Raw genomic sequence first — 15,260 nt, 5'->3', positions numbered from 1 at the left:
GAGCAGCGAGGGGGAAGCAGGAGCAGCGAGGGGGAAGCAGGAGCAGCCTTGTTCTTTCTCCCACTCCACACTTTCTGGGCTCGGGCATTTATTCTCTCTCCAGAGTCAACAGGTTTAAACTATCTGCAGCTGGCAAAGAGCTCCTCTCAGAGCCCACATGAGGCAAATAGTCTGCTGCTGTGGACTAACTGAATCAGTCCCACATCCCACATCTGGGACCAAAACAAAAACATGTTTATATCCACAACAACATACCATGTGTATCTTTCTGAGTTACCTCACTTAGGATGATCTTTTCTAGTTCCGCCCATTTGCCAGCAAACTTCATATCATTATGTTCTACATTTTCTTTATTCATTCTTTGGTTGGGGTACTTCTAGGTTGTTTCCAGTTTCTGGCTACTATGAATAAAACTGCTATGAATGTAGGTGAGCAAGCATCCTTGTGGTGTGGTGGAGCATTCTGTGAGTATATGCCCAGGAGTGGTATAGTTGGGTGTTGAGGTAAATCGATTCCCCGTCTTCTGAAAAAATCACCGTATTGGCTTCCAAAGTGGTTGTACAAGTTTGCACTCCCACCAGCAATGGAGGAGTGTTCCCCTTGTTCTGCTCCTCGCCAGCATGTGCTGTCACTTGAGTTTTTGATCTTAGCCACTCTGACATGTGTAAGCTAAAACCTCAGAGTTGGTTTGATTTGCATTTTCCTGATGGCTAAGGACACTGAACAGTTAGAGATTCCTCTGCTGAGAACTTTCAGTTTAGCTCTGTACCCCATTTTTAATTGGGTTATTTTATTTGTTGATGTATACTTTATTGAGTTCTTTATACATTTTGGATATTAGCCCTTTGTTGGATGTAGGGTTGGTGAAGATCTTTTCCTGTTTTGTAGGCTGCTGTTTTGTTCTATCGACTGTGATTATTTTTTTTAACAGAAGCTTTTCAGTTTCATGAGGTCCCATTAATTAATTGTTGATCTTAGTGCCTGTGAGATTGGTGTTCTGCTTGGGAAGTTGTCTCCTGTGACAATGAGTTCAAGGCTCTTTCCAGCTTTCTTTTCTATCAGGTTTACTGTATCTGGTTTTTATGTTGAGGTCCTTGGTCCACCTGAACTTCAATTTTGTGCAAGGTGATAGATATGGATCTATGGATCTATTTTTTTTTTCCTCATTAAACTTGTTTTAATGGGTCTCAAAATTCTGTGACAGATTTTTGGTCAAGTTGTTTCCATTAAAAAGTACTGATTTTGAAAACTAATAACTTAAAACTGCCACACACACAAAAAAATGGTCCACAAAACATTCTCCTTTCCTTCTGAAGGTTTTACGATGCATTGTTATCATTAACCAGTCTTTTACTATTAAACTTAAATGGCCAATTGAGACAAACAGTTCTGAGACCATTCTTCCACCACTGATTAAGACTGGGGTGGCAGGTGTTAGGGGTAACATTCATTTAGCCTTCTGAGCTTTCTGGGCAGACTTGGTGACTTTGCCAGCCTATGGATCTATTTTTATTCTACATGCCAACCATCCAGTTAGACCAGCACCATTTGTTGAAGATGCTCCCCACTCCCCCCCCCCATTGTATGGGTTTTGGCTTCCTTATAAAAAATCAGGTATCCATAGGTGTCTGGATTTACCTCTGCATCTGCAATTCGATTCCATTGATCAACCTGTCTGTTGATCAACCTGCCAATACCATGCACTTTTTATTACTATTGTTTTGTAGTACAGTTTGAAATCAGGGAAGGACCTGAAGGACCTCCAGAGGTTCTTCTATTGTATAGAACTGCTTAAGCTATCCAGTGGGATATGGATATCCCCATATGAAGTTGAGAATTGTTTTTTTCAAAGTCTGTACAGAACAGATTTGGAATTTTGGTGGGTATTGCATTGATTCTATAGATTACAGTTGGTAAGGTGGCCACTTGCCCTCGGTTAATCTTACCAATCCATAAGTATGCGAGATCTTTCCATTTTCTGGTATCTTCTTCAATTTCTTTCCTCAGAGACTTGAAGTTTTTTATTATACAGATCTTTCACTTGCTTGGTTAGAGTTACCTCAAGATATTTTATATTATTTGTGGCTATTGTGAAAAGTGTTGTTTCCCTGATTTCTTTCTCAGCCCAATTATTGTTTGTATATAGGAGGGCTATTGATTATTTTGAGTTAATTTTATATCAGCCACTTTGATGAAGGTGTTTACCAGCTGTAGGAGTTCTCCTGTAGAATTTTTGGGGTCACTTATGTATACTATCATATCATCTGCACAGAGCAATGCTTCGACTTTCTCCTTTCCAATTTGTGTCCCCTTGATCTTCTTTAGTACTCTAGCTAGGACTTTCAGTACTATGTTGAAGAGGTACAGAGAGAGTGAGAAGCCTTGCCTTCTTCCTGATTTCAGCGAGATTGATTTAAGTTTCTCTCCATTTGGCTGTGATTGGCATGGTGATTCAATTGTAGTCCCAATGGTGTGGTTTCACCTGGAACACAGAACACCCTAACACCAGGTAGGAGAGAGTGTTATAACCATGGCTGTGGCTAGCATTTCCACCCTGAGGCCAATGTGGAGGCTGCTTGCACATAGCACCCAGGTGTTCCTGTCTTTTGTGAGGCCCTAAAGTGTTGGTCTTGCTGTAAGAAAAGAACCACTGATTTTTCTGACTTCTGAAGCATTGCAGGCTGTACAAAAGGCAAGCATAATGATGAGAAGCCACCTGAAGCCACCTGAACCAGTCAAGCCTGGAGTGAAGACTACTGAGAAGAAGGAACTCTCTAAATTAGAACCCAAATTTCAGGAGCACCTCATTCACCCTAAACCAGTAGAAGCAAAACAAAGACCAAGCCCAGAGGAGCCAATGACAAACTTGGAATTAAAAATATCTGCTTCCCCAAAGCAAGCACTTGGTAAACTTAAACTGTTATCAGGGAATGAAAAGGATAAAAAAGAAGAAGACAGGGATGAACTCAAGATTGGGACTTCTTGTAAAAGTGGAGGATGTTCAAAGACATGCCAGGGTCTACAGAGTCTAGATGAAGTCTGTGTATCACTCTGGACTACCCATTTTCCCTGAGGGGATTGTTGAAGAAAAACCTCAGATTGTAACACAATCTTTGCCCAGAGGGCTGACATGTGTGGACTAAGAAAGATTCAGGGGGAAAAGTTGATCCATGCAGACATAACTGCCGTCGGACTAGCGGTGAAGTTACCATCTCAGCATATGCTAAAAACTCATTGCCAGAACTCAGTCAAGTAGAAGCAAATACTGCACTGCTGAATGTTCACATTGTATTTGAAGGAGAGAAGGAATTTCATCAAAATGTGAGATTCTGGGGTGTGATTGAGGAGAGATGAAGTTATGTAACTGACTGCAGCAAAGCTTGAGATCACAATGAGAAAGTTGAGCCCATGCAGTGGGCCGGTCCTGAACTGCGTACAACCAAAAAGCAGGAGAAACCAAAGGCAGATATTGCAGAGTGACTGGAAGAGAGACAGAGCTTTGTCTGTTTCAGAGTTCTTCACGTGTGTGGTGAAGTAGTTGCTTGCTGCTGTAATCTGGTGCTTTCTCAGAAAACTGGGAAGAGTGCTACCTCGAGATCCAGCTATAACACTTCTGGGCATCTATCCAAAAGATGCTCCACCATACAAGGACATTTGTCCAACTATGTTCACAGCAGCTTTATTCATAATAGCCAGAATCTGGAAACAATCCAGATGTCCCTCAACCGAAGAATGCATAAAGAAATTGTGGTACATTTGCACAATAGAATACTACTCAGCTATTAAAAACATGGGAATCATGCAATCTGCAGGCAGATGGATGGAACCAGAAATGATCATCCTGAGTGAGGTAACCCAGAAGCAGAAAGACACACATGGTATGTACTCACTTATAAGTGGAGTATATACAGGATAGCCATACTATAATCCACAGACCTAAAGATACTAAATAGCAAGGAGGACCTTAGGGAGGATGCTTAATTCTCATTCAGAAGGGTAAATAGAACAGACATTGGAAGTGGTTGAAGAGAGGGAACAGGACAGGAGTCTACCAGAGATGTCCTCTGAAAGACTCTACCCTCCAGGGAATCAAAGCAGATACTAAGACTCACAGCCAAATTTTGGGCAGAGTGCAAGGAGTCTTACGGAAGAGTGGGAGGATAGAAGGACCCGGAAGAGACAGGAGCTCCACAAAGAGACCAACAAAGCCAACAAATCTGGGCCCATGGTAGGGAGGGGGGCGGTGGAGAGCACCTGCAAGGACTGATGAACCAACCAAAGACCATGAATGGAGAAGACCTAGAACCTCTGCTCAGATGTAGACTATAGGCAGCTCAGTCTCCATGTGGGTTCCCTAATAAGGGGGGGGCAGGGGCTATCTCTGACATGTACTCTGTTGACCACTCTTTGAGTTGAGAGTCTTCTCCTTTTCCTATTCCTAGTATTCTTTTGTTTGCTCTTTTTATAGTGTCCTAGATTTCCTAGATGGTTTGTGTCAGGAACTATTTAAATTTACCAATTTCTCTGACCACTGAGTCTGTGTCTTCCATGCCTGACATCCTCTCTTCTGTCTCTTGTATTGTGTTGGTGATGCTTGCATCTGTGGTTCCTCTTTGCTTACTTAGATTTTCCATTTCCGGAATTTCCTCAATTCTTGTTTTCTTTATTGCTTATATTTCAATTTTCAGGTCTTGAACACTTTCATTCACCTACTTGTTTGTATGGCCGCCGCCTTCTTCTTCCTCTTCTTCTTCCTCCTCCTCCTCCTCTTCTTTTTGCCACAAAATACAAAGCTAAATTTAATAGAAAAAAATTCTTGGCATTCTTTCAGGGATTTATTGATTTCTTCTAAGTTTTTGTTTGTCTTTTTGATTTCTTTAAGGGATTTTTTTTTTTCATTTCTTTTCTTAAGGACCTCTGTCATCTTCATAAAGTTGGTTTTATGGTCATTCTCTTATGCTTCAGCTGGGCTGGACTATTCAAGTCTTGTTATCAGGATAGCTGTGCTCTGGTGGTGTCATATTACCCTGGCTGTTGTGGATTGTGTTCTTACACTGGCATTTAGCCGTTTGAGTTTGGGATGATTATAGGCTAGGCACTGATTTCTGAGTTTCTGTTTGTTGGATGTGTTTGTTTCTTCTTTGGTCTTCTGGGCTTTGTGGCCCGGACTTCTGGAGGTCTGTGTGACCTTTGAACCAGTAGGGAGTCTCTGGCTCCGGTGCAGGGCTTGACTTCTCTCAACTTTACTTGACCTTTGGCGCAGTCCGGGGTCTCTGTTCTTCTGACTGGGGTGACCTGCACCTGAACAGATGCTCTTTTGACTCGTACCTGAGCAGCTGCAGGCTGCTGGAATCAGGAGAGGAGTGGTGAGGTGGAGAGGGGCAGGCGCTTGAGAGTGGATCTTGGGAGTGAGGTGTTCCGCTGGGATAGTTCCGTTTGCTGTTTCTTATGAAGAATTATCCACCATTCATGTCACCATGTAAGAGAGCCCCAAGCCGTAGCACAATGATGAAGATGCCGCTTAGCACATAAACAGCACCACCTGCCAAAACTAAAACAAAGGCTTAACCCACCAAAGTCTATAGTTCTGGGAAAGTTTCTAAATGCTCTACCCTTGCTTTTTGGCTTCTGTAGTTCTGGTCTTGTTAACTGAAGTATGTTAACCCAGAACAATTTTTTTTTTATGTGTGTGTGTGCTTAAAAGCTCACCCCAAGAAAGGCTTAGTGTTACCCTGGGGTCCAGAACATTTATTTAGTGCCGTCACGGGAAAGCTAATAGAGACTTTCAGTTGGCTTAGACCCATGTCTGAGCACTCTTCTCTGGTAATTACACAATTGTTTCTCTATGTGGTTGATTTTCTCTGGCTACTTTCAGTATAATTTCTATTTTTGGTAATTGAATTATATGCCTAACTGTGACTTCTCTTCCTTTTTTCTTTTCTTATATGTTTATGTATGGACATGTGTGCAAGCAAAGATCAGCAGTTACTATCATCTTCAGTTAATACTTCACTTTTTTTTTCTCTCTGAGACAAAGTCTCCTGTAGACCAAGCTGGCCTTGAAATCATCACATAGCAAGGATGCTACTGAATTCCTGCCTCCTCTATAAGGCAAACATTTTTGCTGACTGGGCTATCTTCCAAGCCCTGATTTTCTTGTATTTATCTTGGAACTTATTTGAACTATTTGGATATGTGAGTGGATTATTTCCACCAGACTTGGGGAAATGTCAACTATATTTGTCTTCAGCTCTGTCTGCTTCCATTCTGCTTCTCTGTCCTAGGACTCAGATCGGAAGCTGAAGCCCTGACCATTCTTTTCTTCTCTTTTAATATTGAAAGGTATATGTTTAAAAATTAGCCAGCTAGACTTAGCTTAGATTTTTCTTTTTTCCTCTCATCACCCCCTCCTCCCCGCACCCTCCCCACACTGCTTGCTTTCTTCCGGACAGGGTGTCACTAGTCCAGGCTAACCTTGGACTTGACGTCTTTCTACCTTAACCTGACAAGTGCTGAGATTGTTGGTTCATGTCCGCATCCAGCAAATGGTCCCAGTTGACTCTCTTCTAGTGAGTCACACACATGCCTTTGTCTCTTTGTCAGGCCTGATCAGGATCTCGGCTGCTTTCGTGTTTCAGCTCCTCCATGGCCTTTGCATCAGGCGCTTGATGACCTTCGCAGTCTCATTTTACACAAGAATGTCTTCTATCTTCTTGCCAGGGTCAGTGGTCTGGGATCTTTATGATGGTGTCATGGTTAGGCACATTTGTTCTGGAGGGCTTTTTCTGAAGATTTCTGGGCTGCCTTGGGAGCTGCAGAGTCTGGACTGCTTAAGAAGGGTGACAGGCACAACTTTCTCTCTAGCTGCTTTGCCTTGGTTCTGGCTTTAGGAGAGGAAAGGAACTCTTTGCTTCCAGCACCATCCTGGGAAAGAAAGCTGTTTGTTATTCTTAGTCTTCATCCCCTTGACTTTCAGAATTTTAATTTTTAGAGGTTCCTTACCGAGTTTATGGAAAACAATGTTCTGCATGTGGCTAGCTACAAGGCTGTATAACTGAGTCTGAATTACCCTCTGAAATTTACTGTGCAAATGCCACACCTCATGGATTGCTCCCCAGTCCAGGGAACCTGAAGGAGGTTCTAAGAACTCCCCTTGAGCTGACATTTTACTAAAGGACTTCCCGGTGAGTCTTCAAGATACTCCAGGAAACTTCCAGTCACTTTCCTTCACTCTAACATTTTAGACCAAATTAGGAGGATGATCCAGCTTCTTTTTTCTCCTTTCTTTCTTTCTTTCTTTCTTTCTTTCTTTCTTTCTTTCTTTCTTTCTTTCTTTCTCTCTCTCTCTCTCTCTCTCTCTCTCTCTTTCTTTCTATCTTTCTTGGTATTTTGATTGAGACAAGGTTTCTCTGTATAGCCTTGGTAAACCAGGCTGGCCTCGAACTTGGAGATCTGCCTGCCAAGTCCTGGGATTAAAGGCGAGCGCCACCTCTGTCCAGCATACTCACCCAATTTCTATAACAACAGTTTTCCTGAATAATGTTATGCTTGACCCATTTCTAGCATCTGCTTTGAGGAGGTGCCTGAATAACTAACACAAGTGAAACAGGCAATAAGATAATATCCAGGACTTCCTCTGCCATGACCTCGAAGGCAATCTGGATGTTATTCTGTTGACAGACGGATCAGAAAGTCTGTGGGAAGTGGCACCTCCTTTACTTAGTGTCTCATTTGTGTTGAAATGAGGAAATAACTCATTAGAGGCAACATTTTGAAAGGTAAAGTAACAGAACTAGAAAACCTGGGGCCACGTGGTCCACAAAGACAGTGGAACGGGCTGATGACTGCTAAATTGTTAATGTTCGGCGGAGGAACAATGAAAGATGGAAGGTTAGCAGCAAAGACTGGGGGCGTGAGCCAGGTCCTTCGGCCGTGGCTTAAAGAGTCCTGCGGTGGAAAGGTAAGCATGTTTGTCAGAACATCTCCAGACACGTGGCTGCACACCGGAAGAAGCTGAGCTCAGGTGAGGAAATGAAGGGTGTGGAAGTGAGGGATGGTCAACACGGGGGCTGTGATTTCTCACTTCCCTGTTTGGAGCTCTCTCCATAGGAACGAAGCCCGTGAAGAAGCTGCGGCCCACACCTGGGAGGAAGAGTGAGCTGTGGAGAAGAGGTGGACTACAGCCCCCAGGAGGACCTGCCAGTCCTCCAGCTTCGGCCAAGCTCACTGGTCTACTGTCCTCCGAAATCTACTGCTGTGTTTGTATTAGGGTTGTGCATGCCGTGAATAAGCAGTGTCCCCGACAGACTTTCATTAGACGGCACGGGTCATTCATCCATGAAATGTACTTTCCTTTTCTCCTTCACCTGGGGTCAGACTTTCATGACTATTTGATGGCTCACTCCCTCTGCATTTTCTCTCATTTCCACTAATAAAATTTTTTCCCATTTGATCCCTTCTTGGGATCTACTTCTCAGAAGACATCCTTTATTCCTGCTATCCCTAATTGCTGTTAAGCCCCTTCAGTGAATGTACTTTTCAGCCATTGAATGTAGATATGCCCGGCTCTCTCTCTTTTTTTCCGTCCATTTTTCTGTCAATCTCTACCTGTCATCCAATCATTTTTCAAGTGTTTTCCATCAGTTCTTTAATAGAATGGCAAAGCCTAATTCCTTGTCTAGACAAGAGTGCTTTATCTAAAATAAAATTGCACAGGGGCAAATATGTCAAATGTCTTTCACTTTGAGAACTTCAAGACTTAATCCATTTAATTCTAAGGAAATATTTTTAAATAAGTGCTTTATTAAAAAATAGGGTCTTCCCAAAGGCTTTTTTTGTGGGCAGTTACTCAGTTTAGAAACAGCAAAAAAATACAATAAAAGAAACAGATTCCAAAATTATAATTTGTAAAACGCAATACTGATGCTGAACTCCTTTTATCTCGTCACATTCCAGTCACTCACACTTGTTAAACAATGGCTGGCACCGCAGAAAGATTCTTATCTGAATTCTTTCCTTCTATATGCCATTCTTCCTGGAAGATATGAAAGTGCAAATAGATTGGCATTGCAAAGTTCAACATCTGATTTACTTTTTTAAAGCATGTCTACTGCATCTCAAACTGGAAAAAAAATCTAAGCATTTTCTTATAGTGTTAATTTTTTTCACAGATTTGATTTTTACATTTTTTCAAATAGAAGTTTTGCTGTTTGTATTTACAAGCAAAATCAGAGCACTTTAAAAGACAAAGCATTCGACTATTACAGTGTGGTATTTTGGACTATGCCTTCATGTTGTGGCCTCTACGGGGAGGAGGTCATTAGCAGCAATACCTGGGCACCCTGGTTTTTGAGAGTACAGCCAGGTCTTCACTGACAGAGGTTATGAGTCACATTCAAAGCCGTGGCCCAGTCACTTGAGTTCCATCTTCTGAGGCAACCTACTTCCTGCTTAGGCGTACATGGTTCTGTCCATCCTGATGAGGCAGAGAGAGGAAGAAACTGGACCGCTTCTTAATTTAACATTGCTTAATAATTAGAGGACTGCCACAGCCAACAGCAGCCACTAATTAACGAATAAAAATAGACAACATAGGCCATAAAAATAATGGAATTCATGACACCAAGAGATTAGAACTAGGAACAGCAATTCTGTGTGAGTTTAGCCTTCTGTCATTATATTCTAAACTCTATCATTTTTTTTTTTCCTTTACTTGGGTTGGCAAGTTAGTGCCTGGCATTTTTCAGTCATTGCCTGTGTTATTTCATGTAGGCACCCATATCCGATAGGCCAGTGGTCCTTGACCTGTGGGTCACAACCCCGTTAGCAAACCTCTATCTCCAAAGAGTATTTACATTACAATTCATAACAGTAGCAAAATTATAGTTAGGAAGTAGCAACAAAAATAATTTTATGGTTGGGAAGTCACCACAACGTGAGAAACTGTATTAAAGGGGCACAGCATTAAGAAGGTTGAGAACAGGCGTTTTCTCTTGACCCCAAAGAGATCCTTTCAGTGACATCATGGTCATAGGGGTAAACACAAGCTGCCTGCCCACCATAGCTACTTGTCACTCAGTTGTCATTTTTCATATAAATTCATCTGTAAGGAACAAAATGGCGTTGCCAATGAACTTATATGAGGCAAAGTTACAAAGCCCTTAAAAAGCAGATCAACTTCATAAGACCATATAAGGAAAAGATTGCCTCTAAATTAAATTATCACCCAATACAGGAAATATTAAAAATAACAATCACATTTCATTTAGCTGACAAGGAAAATGATCATGCCCCAAGATTTCAGAAAGAATAACATTCCTTTTCTGGAATAAAAAGTTTCTAGGATAATAAATAATCTTCTATAATGATTGTTAAATAAGAAGTCAAGGACCAGTAAGATGGTTCAGTAGGTAAAGTTGACTGTTACCTGAGAACCTGAGTCAGATCTTCAGGGACCAACATGGTGGAAGGAGAGAAATGACTCCCACAAATTGTTCTCTAGCCTCTAACACACGCATGCACACGCCTGTACACACACACACACACACACACACACACACACACACACAGCACATATATGCACACATACATGCATATAAACATCATAAATAAAATTTTTAAAAATTGGAAAACATTAGAGGAAGCTGGGTGAAGAATCTATAGGAAGTCTGTGAAGTACTTTTATGATGTTAATTCCTATCCGTGCTGTGAAGAAGTTAGCTCAAGGCATTTAGCAATACCTTTAAGAAGAAAAAGTCTGGATCAAAGATGGCGGCACCTGGAGGAAACTGTGTCTGAGGAGCAGAATAGCAGTGACTGCACAGCAACCAAGAGACCGAACTCTGGGCCCTAAAACACCAGCAATTGTGTTTCCCAGGTAAGAGGAAACCCCACGGTGTGGGGATAAGTCGGGTTCACTTTACCCAGATAAAACCTGGAAGAGTTCTTGGGTCCTGGCAGGCACTCCATTGCCAGCCCAGAGCCACATGCCTGCATGTCCTGATCACCTTCCCAGACTGAATTGTGGGCACCAAATCACCAGAGACTGGGATTTCCAACCGAGAGAAAAACCCACAATAAAGAAAGCAAATGGGACTGACCTCAGCTCACCCAGTCAATCCCTGGAATAGGTCCTGGGATCCGGCGAGTGCCCAGCCTCCAGCCCAGAGCGGAGACCTTAGCCGCCAGCCCAGAGACCTGCTGTGCACCCGACTCACCATCCTAGATAGAACTGTGGGCCCCAGGGCACCAGAGACTGGGTTTCTCTGTCAGGAGGAAACCCCACAGTAAGGGAAATAGCAGGTCCAAATTTAGAGCACTCAGCTGACCCCACCTCTCCCCACACATGGAAAAGTTCTCAGGAAAAGTTCCTGGGTTCCTGCTGGCGCCCAGTTGCCAGCTTGGAGCTACCATTCGCCTGTGCCTGTGTGCTCTGCTCGCCACCCCAGACGGAACTCTGGACCCCAAAACACCACAGACTGGGTCTCCCTGTTGGTAGGAAATCCCACAGTTGGGGAAACATCAGGTCCAACCTCAGGACACCCAGCTTCAGAAAAGTTTCTGGGTCCTCCCAGGCTCCAGGCTCTATCCTCCTGCAGTGAAGAGTTTAAGTTAGCCTGGGTGACTCCATTTTGAAATAAGGAGCCATCTTGACCAGGAGCTGAACTCAGGTACCAGGAAATATCACAGAATGTGCACCTGGCAGAAAACAAAGTTAGCTCTCCAAGCAACGGCCTTCAGGAAATACTACAGAATAAATGTTTAGTAAAAAATAGAGACAATCACCCTGGCAATTGTGATTACCCAATTCTGTAACGTCAAGGCATGAACCCCCTGCTTTCTCTCATGGAAACATGAAACCTCCTGCTTATAGTCTTTCCCTTTAAAAACACTGCTCACTCAGGGCTCACTTCTCTACTGCTGTGTCAGTGAGACTTGGGTCCCAAGTTCGTCATCTCTTGGTGGTATCTGAGGGTCCCATGATCCTGGCATTACAGCAGCAGGCATGAGAGCTGTGCTCACCTGCCACTGATTACCGCTTGTATACTGGGGCACAGAGCTCCAACCTCAGACCTAGAGAAGCCTGGGCTCTCTAGATCAGCCACCAGATACTGCTCCAAGGGGCAACCAGCTATCCCTAACTAAACTGACCAAACCGCAGGGCTCCCAGGTTCTTCAAGAGGGTTGTGCCTAGAAAACAGTGTAAGAACAACAGCAGCATATCACTAAATTAAGAGCAAGAAACCCAACAGCAGGGCAGCTGTCTCCAGGACATCTCTGGGTGAGGGGAGAGCCTCCTTGACTAACAAAGATCACAATTACCACTCAAGTCTATACGCCTGAGGTGAGCTGTGGCAATTCCTGAGCAACACTGGCTATTCAGTGACCATACCCAAAAAGCTGAGGAGGCCTTCCTTCAGAAACAACCATCTTCCTGCCAAGAGGATTCTCCCTACCCCAGGATTCCAGCAGGCACCAGAAACTAATAGCCAACACCTGAGACAGGCCAGATGAGTAGAGGCCAGGGTAAAAGCACAACCAACAAAAGCCAAAGCAATATGGCATCTCCAGAACCCAGTTATCCAGGGAAAAGTAGCCCTGGACACCCTATCATAAGTGAAATTCAAGATTTCCTTACATCTATGCTTATGAAGAGGATAATGGAGGAAACAAATAAAATGCATTAAAAAAGATAAAGTCAAACAGATTATGACCATCCACAAAGAAAAAGAGGAAGATGCAGCCAAACAGTTTGTGGCTTTCAGAGAGGAAATAATTAAATTACTGAAAGAAAGAAAAAAAAAAACAAAACAGAGAAATGTTCAAACAGGTGAAGGAATTGAAGGAAAATACAGTAGACAGGTGAAGGAAATCAACAAAATGGTTCAAGATCTGAAAATAGAATTGGAAAAAAAATTAAAGAAAACACAAACAGAGGAAATCATGGAGAGGAAGAACTTAGGGAAGAAAACAGGAACTACAGAGGTAAGCATAACCAACAGACTACAAGAGATGGAAGAAAGAATCTCAGGTGTGGAAGATACAATGGAAGAAATCGATGTATCCATCAAAGAAAATGTTAAATCTAAAAAATTCCTGACACAGAGAGTCCAAGAAATCCAAGACAACATGAAAAGACAAAACATAAGAATAATAGAAATAGAGGAAAAAAAGATTCCTGTCTCCAAGGCCCAGAAAATATTTTCAGCAAAATCATAGAAAAAAATTTCCCCAATTTAAAGGAGAGGGTCATAAGTATACAAGAGCCTACAGAACAGCTAATAAATTAGACCAGAAAAAAAAAATATCTGCCACCACATAATAATCAAAACAGTAAGTATACAGAACAAAGAAAAAATACTAGAAGCTCCAATGAAAAAGGCCAAGTAACATATAATGGCAAACCCATCAAAATCACACCTTACTTCTCAGCAGACACTATGAAAGATATAAGGGTCTGGACAAATATCATGCAGACCCTAAGAGAACACAGATGTCAGCCCAGGCTACTATACCCAGCAAAACTTTCAGTCATCATAGATGGAGAAAACAAGATATTCCATGACAAAAACAAATTTAAACAATGCCTACCCACAAATCCAGCATTAAGAGAAGATACTAGAAGGAAAAATACAACCCAGGAAAGTCAACTACATTTAGGAAAACACAGGTAATAAATAACCTCACTACAGCAAAACTAAAAGTAGCCAAGCACACAAATACACTACCACAACCAATAGCAAAATCAAAGCATCTAACAGCCACTGGTCATTAATCTCCCTCAACATCAATGGACTCAATTCTCCAATAAAAAGACACAGACTAACAGAATGGATATATAAACAAGATCCAGCAATCTGGTGCATACAAGTCACAAAGATAGACATTATTTGAGTGAGAGTAAAGGGCTGGAAGATGGTTTTCCAAGCAAATGGACCCAAGAAACAAGCAGAAGTAGCCATTCTAATATCTTATAAATAGATTTTCAACCAAAATTAATCAAAAGAGATGGGGAAGGTTATTTCATACTCAAAAAAGGAAAATTCCACCAAGAAGACATCACAGTTCTGAACATCTATGTCCCAAATACAAAAACACCCACATTTGTAAAAGAAACATTAATAAAACTGAAACCACACATAGATCCCCACACATTAATAGTGGGAGACTTCAACAACCCACTCTCAACAAAGGATAGGTCAACAAAACAGAAATTAAACAAAGAAACAATGACTCTGACAGAGGCCATGAATCAAATGGACCTAACAGACATCTACTGAACTTTTCACCCAAACACAAAAGAATTTACCTTCTTCTCAGCATCTCATAGAACCTTCTCCAAAATAGACCAGATGGTTGGTCACAAAGCAAGCCTCAACAGATACAAGAAGATTGAAATAATCCCTTGTATCCTATCTGACCTATCCTATCCTATCTATGGACTAAATCTGGACCTCAACAACAACAGAAATAGCAAAAAGCCTACATGTGGAAACTAAACAACTTGCTATTAAATGACAGCTGGGTCAGGGAAGAAATAAAGAAAGAAATCAAAGACTTCCTAAAACTCAATGAAAACAAAGGCACAACATACCCAAACTAATGGGACACAATGAAAGCAGTGCTAAGAGGAAAGTTAATAGCACTAAGTGCCTTCAAGAAGAAATTTGAAAAATCTCATATAAGCAACTTAAAGGCTCACCTGAAAGCCCTTGAAAAAAAAGAAGCACACATACCCAAGAGGAGTAGATGGCTGGAAATAATCAAACTCAGGGCTGAAATCAATACATTAGAAACAAATATCACAATTCAAAGAATCAATGAAAACAAGAGCTGGTTCTTTGAGAAAATCAACAAGATAGACAAACCCTTAGCCAAACTAACTAAAAGGCAGAAAGACACTATCCAAATCAACAAAATCAGAAATGAAAAGGGGGCCATAACAACAGAGGAAATCCAAACAATCATTAGGTCTTACTTCAAAAGCCTATCCACCGCAAAATTTGAAAATCTAAATGAAATGGACAATTTTTTGGATTGATTCCACTTACCAAAGCTGAATCAAGACCAGGGAAATAAATTAAATAGTCCTATATCCCCTAAGGAAATAGAAGCTGTCATCAAAAGTCTCCCATCCAAAAAAAGCCCATGGCCAGATGGTTTCAGCACAGAATTCTACCGGACCTTCAAAGAAGAGCTAACACCAATACTCTTCAAACTATTCCACACAATAGAAACAGAATGAACATTACAAAACTCAT

General features: G+C 41.8%; 1 pseudogene; it reads left to right on the top strand.

Annotated features, from left to right (window-relative positions):
* Positions 1–3,384, top strand: part of LOC129690173 (cysteine and histidine-rich domain-containing protein 1-like) — a 21,319-nt pseudogene extending 17,935 nt beyond the window's left edge.
* The last annotated feature ends 11,876 nt before the right edge of the window (positions 3,385–15,260 follow it).

The sequence above is a fragment of the Psammomys obesus genome, unplaced genomic scaffold (assembly GCF_907164565.1).
Source record: "Psammomys obesus unplaced genomic scaffold, mPsaObe1.curated_primary_1811, whole genome shotgun sequence".
Lineage (NCBI taxonomy): Eukaryota > Metazoa > Chordata > Mammalia > Rodentia > Muridae > Psammomys > Psammomys obesus.
The sequence above is the reverse complement of the archived record's forward strand: the minus strand, read 5'-3'. Positions and strand labels throughout refer to the sequence as shown.